The sequence below is a fragment of the Urocitellus parryii genome, chromosome 5 (assembly GCF_045843805.1).
Source record: "Urocitellus parryii isolate mUroPar1 chromosome 5, mUroPar1.hap1, whole genome shotgun sequence".
Lineage (NCBI taxonomy): Eukaryota > Metazoa > Chordata > Mammalia > Rodentia > Sciuridae > Urocitellus > Urocitellus parryii.
Window position 1 is genome coordinate 7,828,895 of NC_135535.1, and position 15,512 is coordinate 7,844,406.

The 15,512-nt window shown below is 41.4% G+C and overlaps 1 non-coding gene across 1 annotated transcript; it reads left to right on the top strand.

Annotated features, from left to right (window-relative positions):
- The first annotated feature begins 11,966 nt into the window (after window positions 1–11,966).
- Trnaa-ggc (transfer RNA alanine (anticodon GGC)) lies at window positions 11,967–12,039 on the top strand. Its single transcript has one exon. It is a non-coding gene; the product is annotated as a tRNA-Ala (tRNA).
- The last annotated feature ends 3,473 nt before the right edge of the window (window positions 12,040–15,512 follow it).

Consider the following 15,512-nt stretch of genomic DNA (forward strand, 5'->3'; position numbering starts at 1 on the left):
CAAAAAATAAAAATGTAAAAGAAGGAGCTGGGGATGTAACTCAATGGTAGAGCACTGTACCAGTCTTGGATTCAATTGCCCAGTACCAATAACTAACTAATTAACCAAATATTTAAAAATTAATGTATTGGAAACTTAATCCCCAATATGACAGTTGAGAGGTGGAACCTTTCAGAGTCAATTAGGTCATGGGGGCACCATCCTCATAAATAGATTAAGGTTGTTATTGTGGGAGCAGTTTATTTATAAAAGGGGAGCTAAGCCCCTTTTTTCTCCTTTATTCTCTTTTTCTTTCTCTCTTGCCATGTGATGCATTTCACCATGTTATGAACAGCAAGAAGACCCTCTCTAGATGCAGCCCCTTGATCTTGGACTTCCCAAGCTCCAGAACAGTGAGCCAAATAAACTTCTGTTGTTTATAATTTACCCACCCAATTCTAAGTATTTTGCTGAAATTCTTCATAGTCAAGATGGAAGCATTTAATCTTTTTTTTTTGTATTTATTTTTCAGTTGTAGTTGGACACAATACCTTTATTTTATTTATTTATTTTTATGTGGTGCTAAGGATCAAACCCAGGGCCACGCACGTGATAGGCGAGCACTCCACTGCTGAGCCACAACCCCCGCCCCTAATCATTTTCATTTAATTGTTTTCATGAAAGAAAAAAAAAATGCCGGCCAGGCATTGTAATCCCAGTAGTTTGGGAGGCTGAGGGAGGAGGATTGTGTGTTCAAAGTTCAAAGCCAGCCTCAGCAATTTATTGAGGCCCTAAGTACCTCAGTGAGACCCTGTCTCTAAGTAAATTTTTTTTTAATATTTATTTTTTAGTTCTCGGCGCACACAACATCTTTGTTGGTATGTGGTGCTGAGGATCGAACCCAGGCCGCTCGAATGCCAGGAGGGATGGAAAGTCTCATGGGGGCAGAGCTGGGACTTAAGTTTGGAGGAGCTTGAACAGGAAATCAGCAGAAGAACCAGAGAAGATTCAAGAGCGCAAGGAGGGAGGGTCCACATGCCAAGAAGGATCCTCTGCTTTAAGATGCTGGGTTTAGGGCTGAAGAGGTAGCTCAGAGGTAGAGCACTTGCTTAGCATGCATAAGGTCCTGGGTTCAGTCCCCAGCACCACACACACACAAAGTCAGAGGTTAGGCTCTCTGGGTTTTAATCCCTGGTACCCCCCAAAATAAATCATTAAATGTTTTTTAAAAATGATGAGCCAGGGGCTGGGGCTGGGGCTGGGGCTCAGAGGTAGCGCACATGCCTAGCATGTGTGAGGTTCTCAGCATGGGTTCAATTCTCAGCACCATGTATAAATAAATAAAAATAAAGGTCTACCAACTATTAAAAAAATATTTTTAAAAAAATGACAAGCCAGGGGCTGTGGCGCACGCCTGTAATCCCAGTGGCTCCAGAGGCTGAGGCAGGAAGATGGCGAGTTCAAAACCAGCCTCAGCAAAAGTGAGACAATAAGCAACTCAGTGAAATCCTCTCTAAATATAATACAAAATAGAGCTGGAGATGTGGCTCAGTGGTCGAGTGCCCCTGAGTTCAATCCCTGGTACTCCCCTGAAGAATGTTGAGCTGGGTGCAGCAGCGCCTGCCTGTAATCCTGGAGTTCAGGAGGCCGAGGAAGGAGGATCACGGGTTCAAAGCCAGCCTCAGCTGGCCCTAAGCAACTTAGTGAGACCATTTCTAGGTAAAACATTTAAAAGGGCTGGATGTGGCTCAGTGGTTAAGTGCCTCTGGGTTCAGTCCCCGGTACTAAAAAAAAAAAAAAAAAAAAAAAAGATTCATTTCCAATTCTTTCATGAGGCAGAGCCCAGGACTGCTTCACTCCCTAGAGTGTGCAATCCAAGAGAAAGTGAGAGAAGACTCCAAGACAAAACTCACCATCTTTTTATGAATTAGTCTTGGAGGTAACAAGTTGTACTTTTTTTTTTTTTTTTTTTTTTTACAGTACTGGGACATTGAACCCAGGGGCACTCGACCATTGACAAGCTCTCACTTTCTGTATTCTGTTCCTTGGAAGTGAATCAATATATCCAGCCATACTGAGGGAGAGGGAGGTAGACAAAGATGTGAATACCAAGAGGCAGAGATCACTGGGCGTCATTATCACTGGGCATCTTTACCTTTTCCTTCCATGGCCAGGCAGTAAAGAGTTGGTGGCTGGAATTCAAACAGCCATCTTGTACAATGAGCAATCTTGGAAATGGAGGATATGAAGGATACCGCGAAAGAATGCAACAGGCCAGAGTTCCTGATATTGTGGAGAGCTATTCCCTCCATGGACCATTTAGCGAAAGAAGAACTCCTGTCTTAAGGATTGCAAGTTCAAGACCAGACTCAGCAACTTAGTGAGGCCCTAACAACTTACCAAAATAAAAAAATAAAAAAAGAGTGGGGATGTGGCTCAGTGGTTAAGCACCCCTGGGTTCAATCCCTAGTACCAAACAAACAAATAAAAAATACTCTTCAGGCTCCTAGCCTTTCCTTTAGATTCAGCCCCACACTGTTCCGTGTTCCCTCATCCTGGATGCATCCTCTCTCCCTTCAGCTATCTCCCCAGGAGAGGATCGTTCATTTACCTGTGACCAGGAGGGAAGACCAACAAGGCCTAAAATACTTGCTATCTTGCCCTTTACAGAAAAAGCTTGCAGACTCCTCCTCCTAGAGGAGGCAGGACAGGAGGGACAGGGAGTACAGAAGGAGACAGAGGTGCCAGTCAGGCTGGTGAGACCATAAATGGTTAAACAGAGTGCTGGTGGGACCACAGCTCTCAGGGAAAGCCACACTCCTAAGGGGAGTTGGAGAAACACGGACAAGATTCAGGGGAAGCAGAGGGGCAGGGGAAGCAGAGGGGAAGCAGGAAAACTAGACAGAACATTAGAGATTAAAATTTGGGGAGGGACGAGGTCCTCATGACCCTGGTGAAGGTTCAGACTGGAACCCATGGTCCACAACCATCAGCATCAGTCCCTGGTCTCTTTTCCTTGTACTGCCTGCCCCATAGGAGGGTACGATGCTAGGGTTCTTGGTGTGCATGCTGGAATGGCAGGGATGACATGCGCACAGCCTCAAAAGAGGAGACTGAAGGGGAATAGTGAAGAGCAAGAGAGGGGGCTGCAGAGTGAGCGAGGCAAAGAGGTAGGAGGAGACCAGGAGCCTCGGCTCCTATGGGGCAGTCAGGTTGAGCCAGGTTCCAGTGAGAACAAGTAGGCAGATGGGCTGGGGATGTTGCTCAGTGGTACAGTGCTTGCCTAGCAGATATGAGGCCCTGTTACAGCCCCAGCACTACAAGAGTAAAACATTTAAAAAATAAATAAATATATATATATATATAAGAGAGGGAGAATTGGTGGAGAAAATAGTGACTGTTTAGGCTGAGAGGCTTTGTCATGGAATGGGGGAACAAAAGACTTAGGAGAAAAAGGAAGGAGGAGGTGTGGAGGGCAAAGGAACTCAAACTAGACTGAGGTCCAACAAAGCAAAGAAGGCCAGATACTGCAGCTGGTTACCACTCTAAGAACAGTAACATAAAATGGTCCCCTTTAGAGCATCACAGTGATCAATATAAGCCAGGAATGATGGTGCTTGTCTATAGTACCAGCACTTGGGAGGCTGGGGCAGGTAGGTGGTCCAGGGCAGTATCAGGAATCCCAATCTGTTGTCAGGGACAGGGGCTCCTCTTATCCCCTTATTCGGTGTTGTACATCTTTTTCCAAGGTGCCTCAAGCTTCAGGATCTAGTAGCCATCACCTCTCTTTTCAAGCCAGGAGAAAAGAGAGAGAAAGAGAGGAGACAAGCCCCTCCTTGGAATGACGCCCCCAGAAGCTGCCCGCCATTGCTCATCCATTTGCCAGAACTTGGTTTCATGGCTACACCTTGCTGTAAGGCAGCCAGGGAACCAAATTTCATTCTGAGTGGCCATGTGCACAACAAAGTTTTATAGCACAAATGGAAAACGTACACTGGTGAACAATGTTCTCTGAACATTTCATCCATATTTCTATATATAGGAAAAATGACCATATATCCCAATCTGCCTGGGACAGTCCCAGTTTACACTGTTATCCCAAATAATTATTAAATATGTTCCATTTTGCTGAAAAGGGGAAAAGAGGAAAAGAATCTGGCAATTCCTCAAAAAGTTAAATACAGATTTACCATATGATCCAGCAATTTTACTCCTTGATAGTAATAAAAAACTGAATTAGAGACTCAAACAAATACTTGCACATCCATGTTCATAGCAGTATTGCTTGAGTAGCCAAAATGCAGAAACATCCTATGTGTCCTAAGATTATTAGATTAATAAAATGTGGGATTATAGATACAATGAAATATTAGTCAGTGATGCTACAATGGGGACAAACTTGAAAACATTATGATAAGTAAAAGAACCTGACACAAAAAGACAAATATTATTTAACTTCACTTATTTAAGGTACCTAGATTTTGCAAATGCATAAAGACAAAGTAGAGTAATGGTAACCAGGGTCTAGGGGAGAGATGAATGGGGAGTTACTATTAAATAATACAGAATCTCTATTTGGAGTGATGAAAAAAGTTTTGGAAATGGATAGTGAAAGTGGTATCACAAAAATGTGAAAATACTTGGTATCACTGAACTACAACTTGAAAGGAATTAAAATGGAGACTGGCATGGTGGTACATACCTGTAATCCTAGCTATTGAGGCAGGAGGATAGCAAATTCGAGGTCAGACTGGCCAACATATCAAGAACCCGCCTTGAGAAGAAAAAGGTTAAAATGGTCAATTTTGTTATGTATGTTTAACTGAAAAAAGGTTTAAAGGATTTACCCAAGAGAAAAGAAAGCCTATTTGTCCACACAAATACTTTAGTGGTAAAGAACTTGCCCAGCATGTGTGAGGCCCTGGATTCCATCTCCAGCATGGCTAAATAAACATGGCATCCTCTGAAGAGGGACAGGGAAGATTCCCCTCTATGGCAGAAGAACTGCTTCTTGAGTATACCATTCAGATAGCCCCTCATTCTGCACTCTGGGAGGTTCTTCCTTTTCCATTATTCCCCTGTAGATACAGGAGAGGTAGGCAGCAGAGAGAGAGCTCTGGAACTCAGGGCCCCACATGCTAAGCAAATGCTGTACTTCTGAGCTAAACCCCCTGCCCCCAGACATACTTTTTTAAATCTAAATGCTTTGTTCTGCAAATGAGGCTGTGCTGAGCCTAAGGACAATCTCTTTCAGTGCTTCTGAGTCAGGGGTAGGAAGGTGGCATCCTTAATGCGGACATCGGCCATCTTTGCCTCTAGGCTCATAGCCTCTGGGAGAAGTTAGACTCATCTTGTGCCAAGACTTTACTCCCAAACCACTCCTTATAGTTGTTTACATTTATTTATGTATTTCAGTGTTGAAGATCACAGGGATCACACAGGGCCTCACACATGCTAGGCAAGCACCCTACCACTGAGCTACACCTCCCCACCCCCTTAAATTTTTATTGTTGTTTTTGCTGCTGGGGATGTAACCCACAGTCAGGCATGCATTATGCCTCTGAGTGACACCCCCAGCCCATTGCTCAAATTTTGCAATTTGCAATACCAAAAGAGATGTTTGTTTTTAGCCCTGAAAATCTCCATGTTGTAGGATTCTTGGGCAACTTGCCGCAGGCTGGCACCCTTCAACCTGAATCTTTCTCTTGCAAGACTCTTTTTTTTTTTTTTTTTTGATACCGAGGACTGAACCCAGGGGTGCTTAACCACTGAGGCACAGTGGTTTTTTCTTTTGAGATGGCCTTACTATGTTGCTGAGGGCCTTGCTAAATTGCTGAGGCCAATTTTGAATTTGAGATTCTCTTGCCTCAGCCTCCTGAGTTGCTGGGATTACAGGAATGAGCCACCACATCTGGTTTGGGGGTCCAAATACCATAGGCAACTGCAACACAATTTTAAGTATTTGTGTATCTAAGCATATCTAAACACAGAAAAGGGGGCTGGGGCCTTGGCTCAGTGGCAGAGTGCTTGCCTAGCATGTATAAGCACTGGATTCAATCCTTAGCACCGTATGAAAATAAAAATAATAAATTAATAATTTAAAAAACATAGAAAAGGCACAGTGAAATTTAAAGTATAAAAAAACAAAGAAATAACACACTTACCATGGAAGGAGTTGCCACTGCTGGGGAGGTAGCTCAGTGATAGTTTTCAAGCTGCACTTGTGACCCTTTAGTGTGTTGTGAAGTCAAAAGGGTCAAAAACAACATTACTTTGAATGACGTAGAATAGAATTAAAAATACCAGATGTACACAGGCGGGAATAGAAGCTGTGTTCCACTAAGTTATCTGCTCACATTGCTTCCAGCTCCCTGCTCTGCCCTCCTGTGCCAATGGGTAGACTTCATCCTTCAGCTCCTGTGTGCTACCTGAAGAAATTCAGGCAAAGAGATAAAGAAGAAGCAGGAGCAGGGTACACAACAGTCTCTTATTTCCTGTTCAGGCAGCTGTGGCAAAACACATCTCCTTATATCCCACCAGCAAAAGCTTAGACCATTGTCATATCTAGTGTTATTGTCATTGTGGGTTACCGTGTGTCCATCTCAAAGTTATGTAACAAGTTTGGTAGGGGAGCGAGAAATGGAGAAAGGATATCAACTATAGGGCAAGACATTTCTGAGGACTGCATTGTTAGGTGATGTCACCATAATGTAAATATCACAGAGTACACCTGCACAGACTGAGGTGGTGCAGCCTGCTACACACCTAGGCTAGGTGGGAGGGCCTGTTGCTCCTGGGTTACACACCTGTGTGGCACTATACTCCACTGAATACCGCAGGCAACTGCAACACAATCACACCTATGTATGTAAGCTTATCTAAGATAGAAAAGGCACAGTAAAAATTAAAGTATAAAAAGTAAAGAAATAACCAGGCACCATGGCATGCGCCTATAATCCCAGTGTCTCATGAGGCTGAAACAGCAAGATTGCAAGTTCAAAGCCAGCCTCAGCAATTTAGCAAAGCTGTAAGCAATTTAGTGAGACACTGTCTCAAAATAAAAAGTGCTGGAGATGTGGCTCAGAGGTTAAGCACCCCTGGGTTCAATCCCTAGTACCAAAAACAAACAAACAAAAAGCAAAGAAATAGTACACTTGTATAAACACTTACCATAAAAGGAGTTACCACTGCTGGGGATGTAGTTCATGGTAGAGCTACATGAGGCCCTGGGTTCCAGCACCGCAAAAAAGAAAGGAGTTTGCAGGACTGGAAGTTGCTCTGAGTAAGAGGAGAGTGAGTGGTGAATGTGAAAGTCTAGACATTAGCATGCACTGCTGTAGATTACAACACTGAACACTTGGGCTACTGTAAACTCATTTAAAAAAAGTTTTTCTTAGAAAAATTCTCTTTGATTCTTTCTTTTTTGGTACCTGAGATTGAACCCAGGGGTGCTTAACCACTGAGCCACATCCCCAGCACTTTTTACTTTTCATTTTGAGACAGGGTATAAATAAGTTGCTTAGAGTCTTGCTAAGTTGCTGAGGATGGCCTGGAACTTGCAACCCTCCTGCCTAAGTCTTCTAAATCACTAGGATTATCAGAGTGAGCCGTGGTCCTGGATTGGCACCCTCTTCAGAAGTTATGTCCACAGTGAGAGAGAGAGAGAGAGAGAGAGAGAGAGAGAGAGAGAGTGTGTGTGTAAATTTTAAACTATTTTGTATCCTAATTCAATCATGTTGTAAGCATTTTTCTAGTTATTCAGACTAAAATTTTAATAGATATTACATTTTATCTTATGAATCTAAAATATCTTTATCCATTCTTCTTCTCAAATATTTAAGCTATTTTTTCCATTATAAATACTTGTCCAGAACAATTAAAAGGAGGAGGAGGAGGAGGAAGAGGAGGAGGAGAAGGAGGAGGAGGAGGAGGAAAAGAAACTAGAAAATAGAGGGCTAGGGGCCAATCTTAGCAGTAGAGTCCTTGTCCAGCATGCATGAGATGCCAGGTTTGATCATTAGCATCAACAAAATGAAATAAAACAAAGAACTGGGAAAGAAAAAGAGCAAACTAAACCCAAAGCAAAAAGAAGTAAGGAGAGCTGGCTGCAGCGGCTCACTTCTGTAATTCCAGCTACTCAGAAGCCTGAGGCAGACATGAATTGGTGTGAACATACTTTATATACAAACAGAGATATGAAAAATTGCATTCTATATGTGTAATAAAAATTGTGATGCATTCTGCTGTCATGTATTTAAAAAATAAAAGCAATTAAAAAAAAAAAGAAGAAGAAGGCTGAGGCAGAAGGATGACAAGTTCAAGGTCAGCCTGGGCAATTTAGTGAGCTCCCTAGGAGTTAAAAAAAAAAAAAAAAAGGCAGAAGAGACTAGATCAGAAATAAACAAACTAAGAATATAAAAAGAACAGAGAAAACCAACAAAACCACCAGTTGATCCTATGAAAAAATTGACACAAGTGATAAACTTTTCCTTAAATTCATTAACAAAAGAGGATAGAAGATGCAAATTACTAAAATCAGAAGTCAAAGAAGGTGTTAGGTACAGTGGAACCCACCTGTAATCCCAGTGCAGAAGGATCCCAACTTCAAGGCCAGCCTGAGCAATTAAGTAAGACACTGTCTCAAAACAAAATTTTAAAAGGGCTGGGATGTAGCTCAGTGGTAGAATGTCTGTGGGTTCAGTCCTCAGTTCTGGCAAAAAAAAAAAATAAAGAGAGAGAGAGAGAAAGAGAGAGAGAGAGAGAGAGAGAGAGAGATCAAAAAAGGGACAGAACTACCAATCTGCTATGGTTTGAATGTGTTCCCTACAAAGTTCATGTATTGGAAACTTAATCCCCAAACCCGTTTGTTAATGAGTCTTGGAAGTAAAGAGGTTGGGAAGTAATTTGGATTAGATGAGGTCATGAGGATAGGGGTTCCATGGTAGCATTAGTGGCTTTATAAGAAGAGGGAGAGACCTGAGCTACCGTGGTTGTTGTCTGGTCATGTGATGCCCTCCACCATGTTAAGATGCAGCAGAAAAGCCCTCACCAGATGCTGGTGCCATGCTCATGCCAGCTCAGACTTCACAGCCTTCAGAACTGTCAGACAAACAAATTTATATTCTTTATAAATCACAGGGTCTTATGGGTGGCAAACACCTGTAATCCCAGGAATTTGGGAGGTTGAGGCATGAGGATCATGAGTTCAAAGCCAATCTCAGTAACTTAGTGAGACCCTAAGCAACGTGAGATCCTGTCTCAAAATAAAAAGGACTGGGGATGTGGCTCAATGGTTAAGCACCCTTGGGTTCAATTCCTGGTACCAAAAAAATTAAAAATTAAATAAATGAGTTGCTTGATCTCTTCATGGTCTAAATATTTTCAGATTGTCCACTTTAGGCTTAAGTAGACTATAGATAACAATAATCTACTATACATTTCAAGAGGTACAAGAAGCCAGGTGTGACTGTATACTTCTGTAATTACAGTAACTTGGGAGGCTTAGGCAGGAGAATGGCAAGTTCAAGGCAGCCCTCAGCAAGTTATTGAGATCCTCTCTCAAAATAAAAATTAAGAAAGGACTTGGGTGTAGTTAAGCGGTAGAGCAGAGAATTCTTGGGCTACCTCCAGTATTTGCCCCCTCCTCCCCCTCCCAAACAAAAAAAGAGAGAAAGGAAAGGAAAAAGAATCTAGAAGGAAGGATTTTGAATATTTTCACTATAAAGAAATGATAAGTGTTTGAGGAGATAGCTATGTCTATACCTGATTTAAACATTACACAATGAAAACATGTATTGAAACATCACGTGGCCCTCCATTAATATGCATTTTATGTATCAGTTAAAAATAATTTTAATTAAAAAAATAAATTAGTGTATGCCTTTAACCCCAGCTACTCGAAGGGCAGAGGAAGGAGGATCACAAGTTCAAGGCCAACCTGGGCAAGTTAGCAAGATTCTGATCAAAATTAAAAAAATAAAAATACACTGACATAAACTTATAGAAATATAAAAAATTGCAAGAGAATACCGTAACTGTACTATAAATTAGATAATTTAGATGAAATGGACAAATTCTAGAAAAGCACAAATTGCCAAAACTAACTCAAAAATATCTTGAGGACTGGGGTTGTAGCTCAGTGGTAGAGCACTTGCCTAGCATGTGTGAGGCACTGGGTTCGATTCTCAGCACCACATAAAAACAAATAAATAAAATAAAGAATAAAAAAATATTGAAAAATCTGAGAAGGCCTATAACAAGTAAAGATATCCAATTAGTCATTAAAAACTTCCCACAGGCCAGAGAGCTTCACTTGAGAATTCTACCAAATATTTAAAGAATTAACACCAATTGTGGTCTTCTTTCTTTGTTTGTTTGTTTCTTTCTTTGTTTCTTTTTTATTTTTTTGTATTTGGATACCAACTCTAAAGATACCCATGTCCTGATCCACAGAACCTACATTTTACAAATGGGGTTAAATTCAAAATGTCAAAATGCAAAGATTATTCTGGGCCTGATGTAATTACAAGGGTCCTTTTAACAGGGATGCAGAAGACTTGGATCTAGGCTGTAAGAAGGAGGAAGCAGAGGGAGCAGAGGGAACACAGTCTAAGAAAAGCCACTACTCAGTTGGGCATGCTTGGCGCACGACGTAATCCCAGGAACTCAGGAGGCTGAGGCAGGAGGATTGCAAGTTGGAGGCCAATGACTCAGTAAAACCCTCAGCAATTTAGTGAAAGCCTGTTTCAAAATAAAAGATAGAAAGGGGTAGGGATGTGCCTCAATGATTAAGCACCTCTAGGGTTCAATCCCTAGTTAAAAAAAAAAAAAACAAACAAAAAAAAACCTCTACTCAGATGGTTTTGAGGATAGAGGAAGAAGCCATGAGCAACCTCTAGAAACTGGAAGGGACCTGAAATGGATGTTTCCTGGAACCTCCAGAGGGAACGGGCCTGCTGACACCTTGTTTTATCCCTGAGAGACTCATTTTGGACTTTCAATCTCCAGAGTTATAAAAAAATTAATTTATGCTATTTTAAGCCACTAAGGTTGTGGTAACTTATTTACAGCAGCAATAGGAAACTAATGTACTAATCTTTTATCCACTTCTAACAAATAGGAGGATACACTTTCCAAACATTAGAAGAAGCCAATACAACCTGAGAGCAAAACTGGATAAAGACTTCATGAGAAAAGAAAATTGCAGATCAATATACCTTATTAACTTAGATACAAAAATCCTGAACAAAATACTAGGAAATTGAATCCAACAATATATAAAAATTATGTGTCCAGCATGGTGGCACATGGCTGTATTCTGGCTGCTAGGGAAACAGAAGCAGGAGGATTATGCACCATGATAAGTGGGATTTATCTTGGGAATGCTAAATTGGTTTAACATCTTCTGCAGAAGAAAGTTAATATGGTAGAGTTGAGATGGCTATCCTTTGAAATGCCTGCTTTTGAACTCTATCCTTGGCTGGCATCTGGGAACAGGGATTTAAGGACTGGTAAGAGTGGCTTGCTGTACCTCCACTGCACAAAGAATGTGGTTCAGGCTAAACACCTGCTTTCCTTCTGGGAGTCTGTGATCTGGGTATGTGCTAGGCAGAAGCTGACTCCGTGACCAGCTCCAGTAATAAACCTCGAGCACGGAGTCTCACGTGAGCTTCTCTGGCAGACATTTCAGACGCGTTGTCACAGCTTGCTGCTGGAGGAATCAGGCTTGTCATCTATTGACTCCACTGGACGAGCACTTTGGAAGCTTGTGCCTGCTTTGCTTTGGACTTTGCCCCATGTGCTGTTTCCCCGGGCTGATCTTTCTTTGTGTCCTTTCACTATGATAAATCTCAGCTGGGAATAGGACATATGCAGAGTCCTCAGAGTCCTTGTGAATCATCAATCCTGAGGATTGCCTCATGTTTGGAAATCAATTAATGTAATATATCACATTGATAGAATAAAAGATAAAAGCCCTAGGACCGGGCTGAAGTTGTGGCTCAGTGGTAGAGTGCTTGCCTGGCATGCATGAGGCCCTGGGTTCAATCCCCAGTACTGCAAGTAAATAAATGAATAAAATAAAAGATCCAATGACAACTAAAAAATATTTTTAAAAAAAGGCCATAGGATCATCTCAATAGATACACAAAAGGGTATGTGCCCAGCACACTCTCATGATAAAACACTCAAAAAAGAATGAATAGGAGAGAAGCTCCACAACCTGATAACAGGAATCTGTGAAAAATCCACAATTAACATCATTCCTTTTTCTTTTATTTTGGTACTGGGGATCAAATTCAGGGGCACTCAAACACTGAGCCACACCCCCAGCCCTGTTTTATACTTTATTTAGAGACCCTTAGGGACTGCTAAATTGCTGAGGCTGGCTTTGAACTCGTGATCCTCCTGCCTCAGCCTCCTGAAGGACTAGAATTACAGGCATGGGCCACCATACCTGGCTGTAATTAATATCATTCTTAACGGTGAAAGCTGAATGATTTCCTCCTAAGATCACAAATAAGATAAGGATGTTGTCTGTCATCACTGCTACCTAACATTATTCTAGTTAGGGCAATCAGGTAAGAAAAAGAAATGAAAAGTATCCATATTAGAAGGGAAAAATAAAAGTATTTCGCCAGGTCCAGGGGTGCACACCTCTAATCCCAGCCATTGGGGAGACTGAGGCAGAAGGATCACAGGTTCAAGGCCAGCCTGGGCAACTTAGCAAGAGCCTAAGCAACTTAGACTCTGTCTCAGAAAAGAAAAGAAAAAAAAAAAAGGAGAAAAGAAAGAAAACATCTCTACTCACAGCATGTTGTAGGATGGAAGGGTGATGGGAAGGCAGCTCAGGACATGACGATCAATTGCATTTCTACATGCTAGCAATGAACATTGCAAAAATGAAATTAGGAAACTAATTCCAGGTACAGGAAAAATAAAAGAATAAAATACTTAGCTATAAATTGAACTAAAGATATATAAGACTTACCTGCAAACTATAAAGCACTGCTGAAAGAAACCAAAGAAAATATAAATAAATGAAAAGACAATTTTATGTTCACAGAAATCTTAATATTTTAAGAATACAATCTATCCAATTGATTTATAGATTCAATGTGATCTCTATCAAAATGCTAGTTGACTTTTAGAATAAAATTAACAAGCTGATCTTAATATTTAAATGAAAATACAAGGGACCCAGAACTGCCAAATAACCTTGAAATTTAAAAAAAAAATGAAAAACTCAAACCTCTTGAAAAAGGAAAAGGAAGAAAGGAAGGAGGGATAGACAGATGAAATGAATGCTTGGACAAGAAGCACATGAAAACATACTCAGCATCATTAGCCATTAAGAAATTATAGATCAAAACCACAGTGAGAAACTACTGGAATCCACTAGAATGAATGGATTCAAAGACAGGCAGTAAGTGTTGGAGAAGACGCGGGAATGGGGAGCCCTCATACAGTAATGGTAGGGATGCAACAATGGCACATCACCAGGGAAAACAGTTTGGCAGTTCCTCAAAAAGTTAAATGTAGAAGCCAGGTGCAGTGGTACACGCTGTAATCCCAGCAGTTTAGGAGGTTTAGACAGGAGGATCGAGAATTCAAAGCCAGCCTCAGCAAAAGTGAGGTGCTAAGCAACTCAGTCTCTAAATAAAATAAAAATAGGGCTGGGGATGTGGCTCAGTGGTTGAATGCCCCTGAGTTCAGTCCCCGGTACAAAAAAAAAAAAAAAAAAAAAGTTAAATGTAGAGTTACTCTGTGCTACAATACCTCCACTCTGTTATGGTTTGGATGTGAGGTGTCCCCCCAAAGCTCATGTGTGAGATAATGATTGGGTTTAGAGGAGAAATGATTAAGTTATGAGAGGCTTAACCCAATCAGTGAATTCATCTCCTGATGGGATTAACTACATGGTGACTGAAGCCTGGTAGGGTAAGGCTGGAGGAGGTGGCCCTAGCTTTGGAGTATGTATTTTGTCTTCGGCAGTGAAGTCTCTCTCTGCTTCCTGGTTATCATATGAGCTGCTGCCCTCTGCCACACTCTTCCACCATGATGTTCAGCCTCACCTCTAGCCCCGCAGAATGGAGCCAGCTGTTTATGGACTGAGACCTCTGAAATAGTGAGCCCCCAAATAAACTTTTCCTCGTCTACATTTGTTCTGGTCTTTTAGCCATAGTGGCAAAAAAGCTGACTAAAACACACTCTTAGGTATATATACCAGAGAAATGAAAGTACACATTCACACAAAAATGTTTACATCAATTTTCTTAACATCATTGTTCATAATAGCTAAAAAATAGAAACATGAATGTCTACCCATGGATAAATGAAGAAATGAAATTATCCATTTATAAATTCCACCCATACAGTGGAATTTTACTTGACTATAAAAGAAATGAAGAACTGACACATGTTACAACATGGATAGACCTTAAAAACATTAGGCTGAAACCTGTAGTCCCAGCTACCTGGGAGGCTGAGGCAGGAGGAGCACAGGTTCCAGGACAGCCTCAGCAATTAGAGAAACCCTGTCTCAAAACAAAAACAAAAAAATTATATATATCTCATACTGGGAATTAAACATTAAACCCAGGGTTGCTTATCCACAGAGCCACATCCCCAGGTCCCTTTTAAAAAATGTTTTATTGAGATAGGATATCACTAAGTCCTTATGTCCTAAGTTACTGAGCTGGTCTCAAACTGTGATCGTCCTGGTTCAGCCTCCAGAGTCACTAAGATTACAGGTGTGTGTGCCACTACTACAGGCTCAAAATTAAAAATAAATAAATAAATAAAAGAGCAGGGATACAGTCTTTTTTTTCATATATTTAATTATATATAGACACAATACCTTTATTTTATTTATTTTTATGTGGTGCTGAGTATTGAACCTAGTGCCTTACATGTGCTAGGCAAGCGCTCTACCACTGAGCCACAATCCTGGCCCTTAGATGTAGTCTTTTTAAAACAACTGGAGATGTAGTCCCATTGAACTATAGGCTCTAAGTGGATGAATTGTATGATATATGAATTAAATCTCAATAAAGGTGTTAAAAATGTCAAGGGAGCAGTTAAGTGTGTCTCTTAGAGGAGCGTCTAGAGCAGGAGAAATGAATTGGAAGTTATCAGGTCACAGGTGGGAATGAGTAAGGCTCAGTACAAAGACACTAACAGGTACACAAGTTCAGGGTCAAGTTCTGGGGCCCCACAGTGGAGGGAGAGAAGGGAGAGTCAGACAAGGAGCCCCAACCAGGGCAGCCAGCAGCATAAGAGGAACCCAGGAAGATATGGACTAACTGAGGTCAAGAGAGAAGGATGTTTGGGGAAGGGGAAAGGATCAAGTGCAGTTGAGTGAGCAGGGGGCGCAGGCAGGACACAGAGTCTACCCCAGGCTTTCCTCCCCTGTTGGCAACAAGTGCACAAAGTGCACAGTGGGTCCCCCTGAAGTTTTCCCCAGCATCAGGGAGTGCAGCAAAGCTGAAGGAGTAGGAAAGGAGCACAGCATGGTGTCAGGCATACCAGAGACA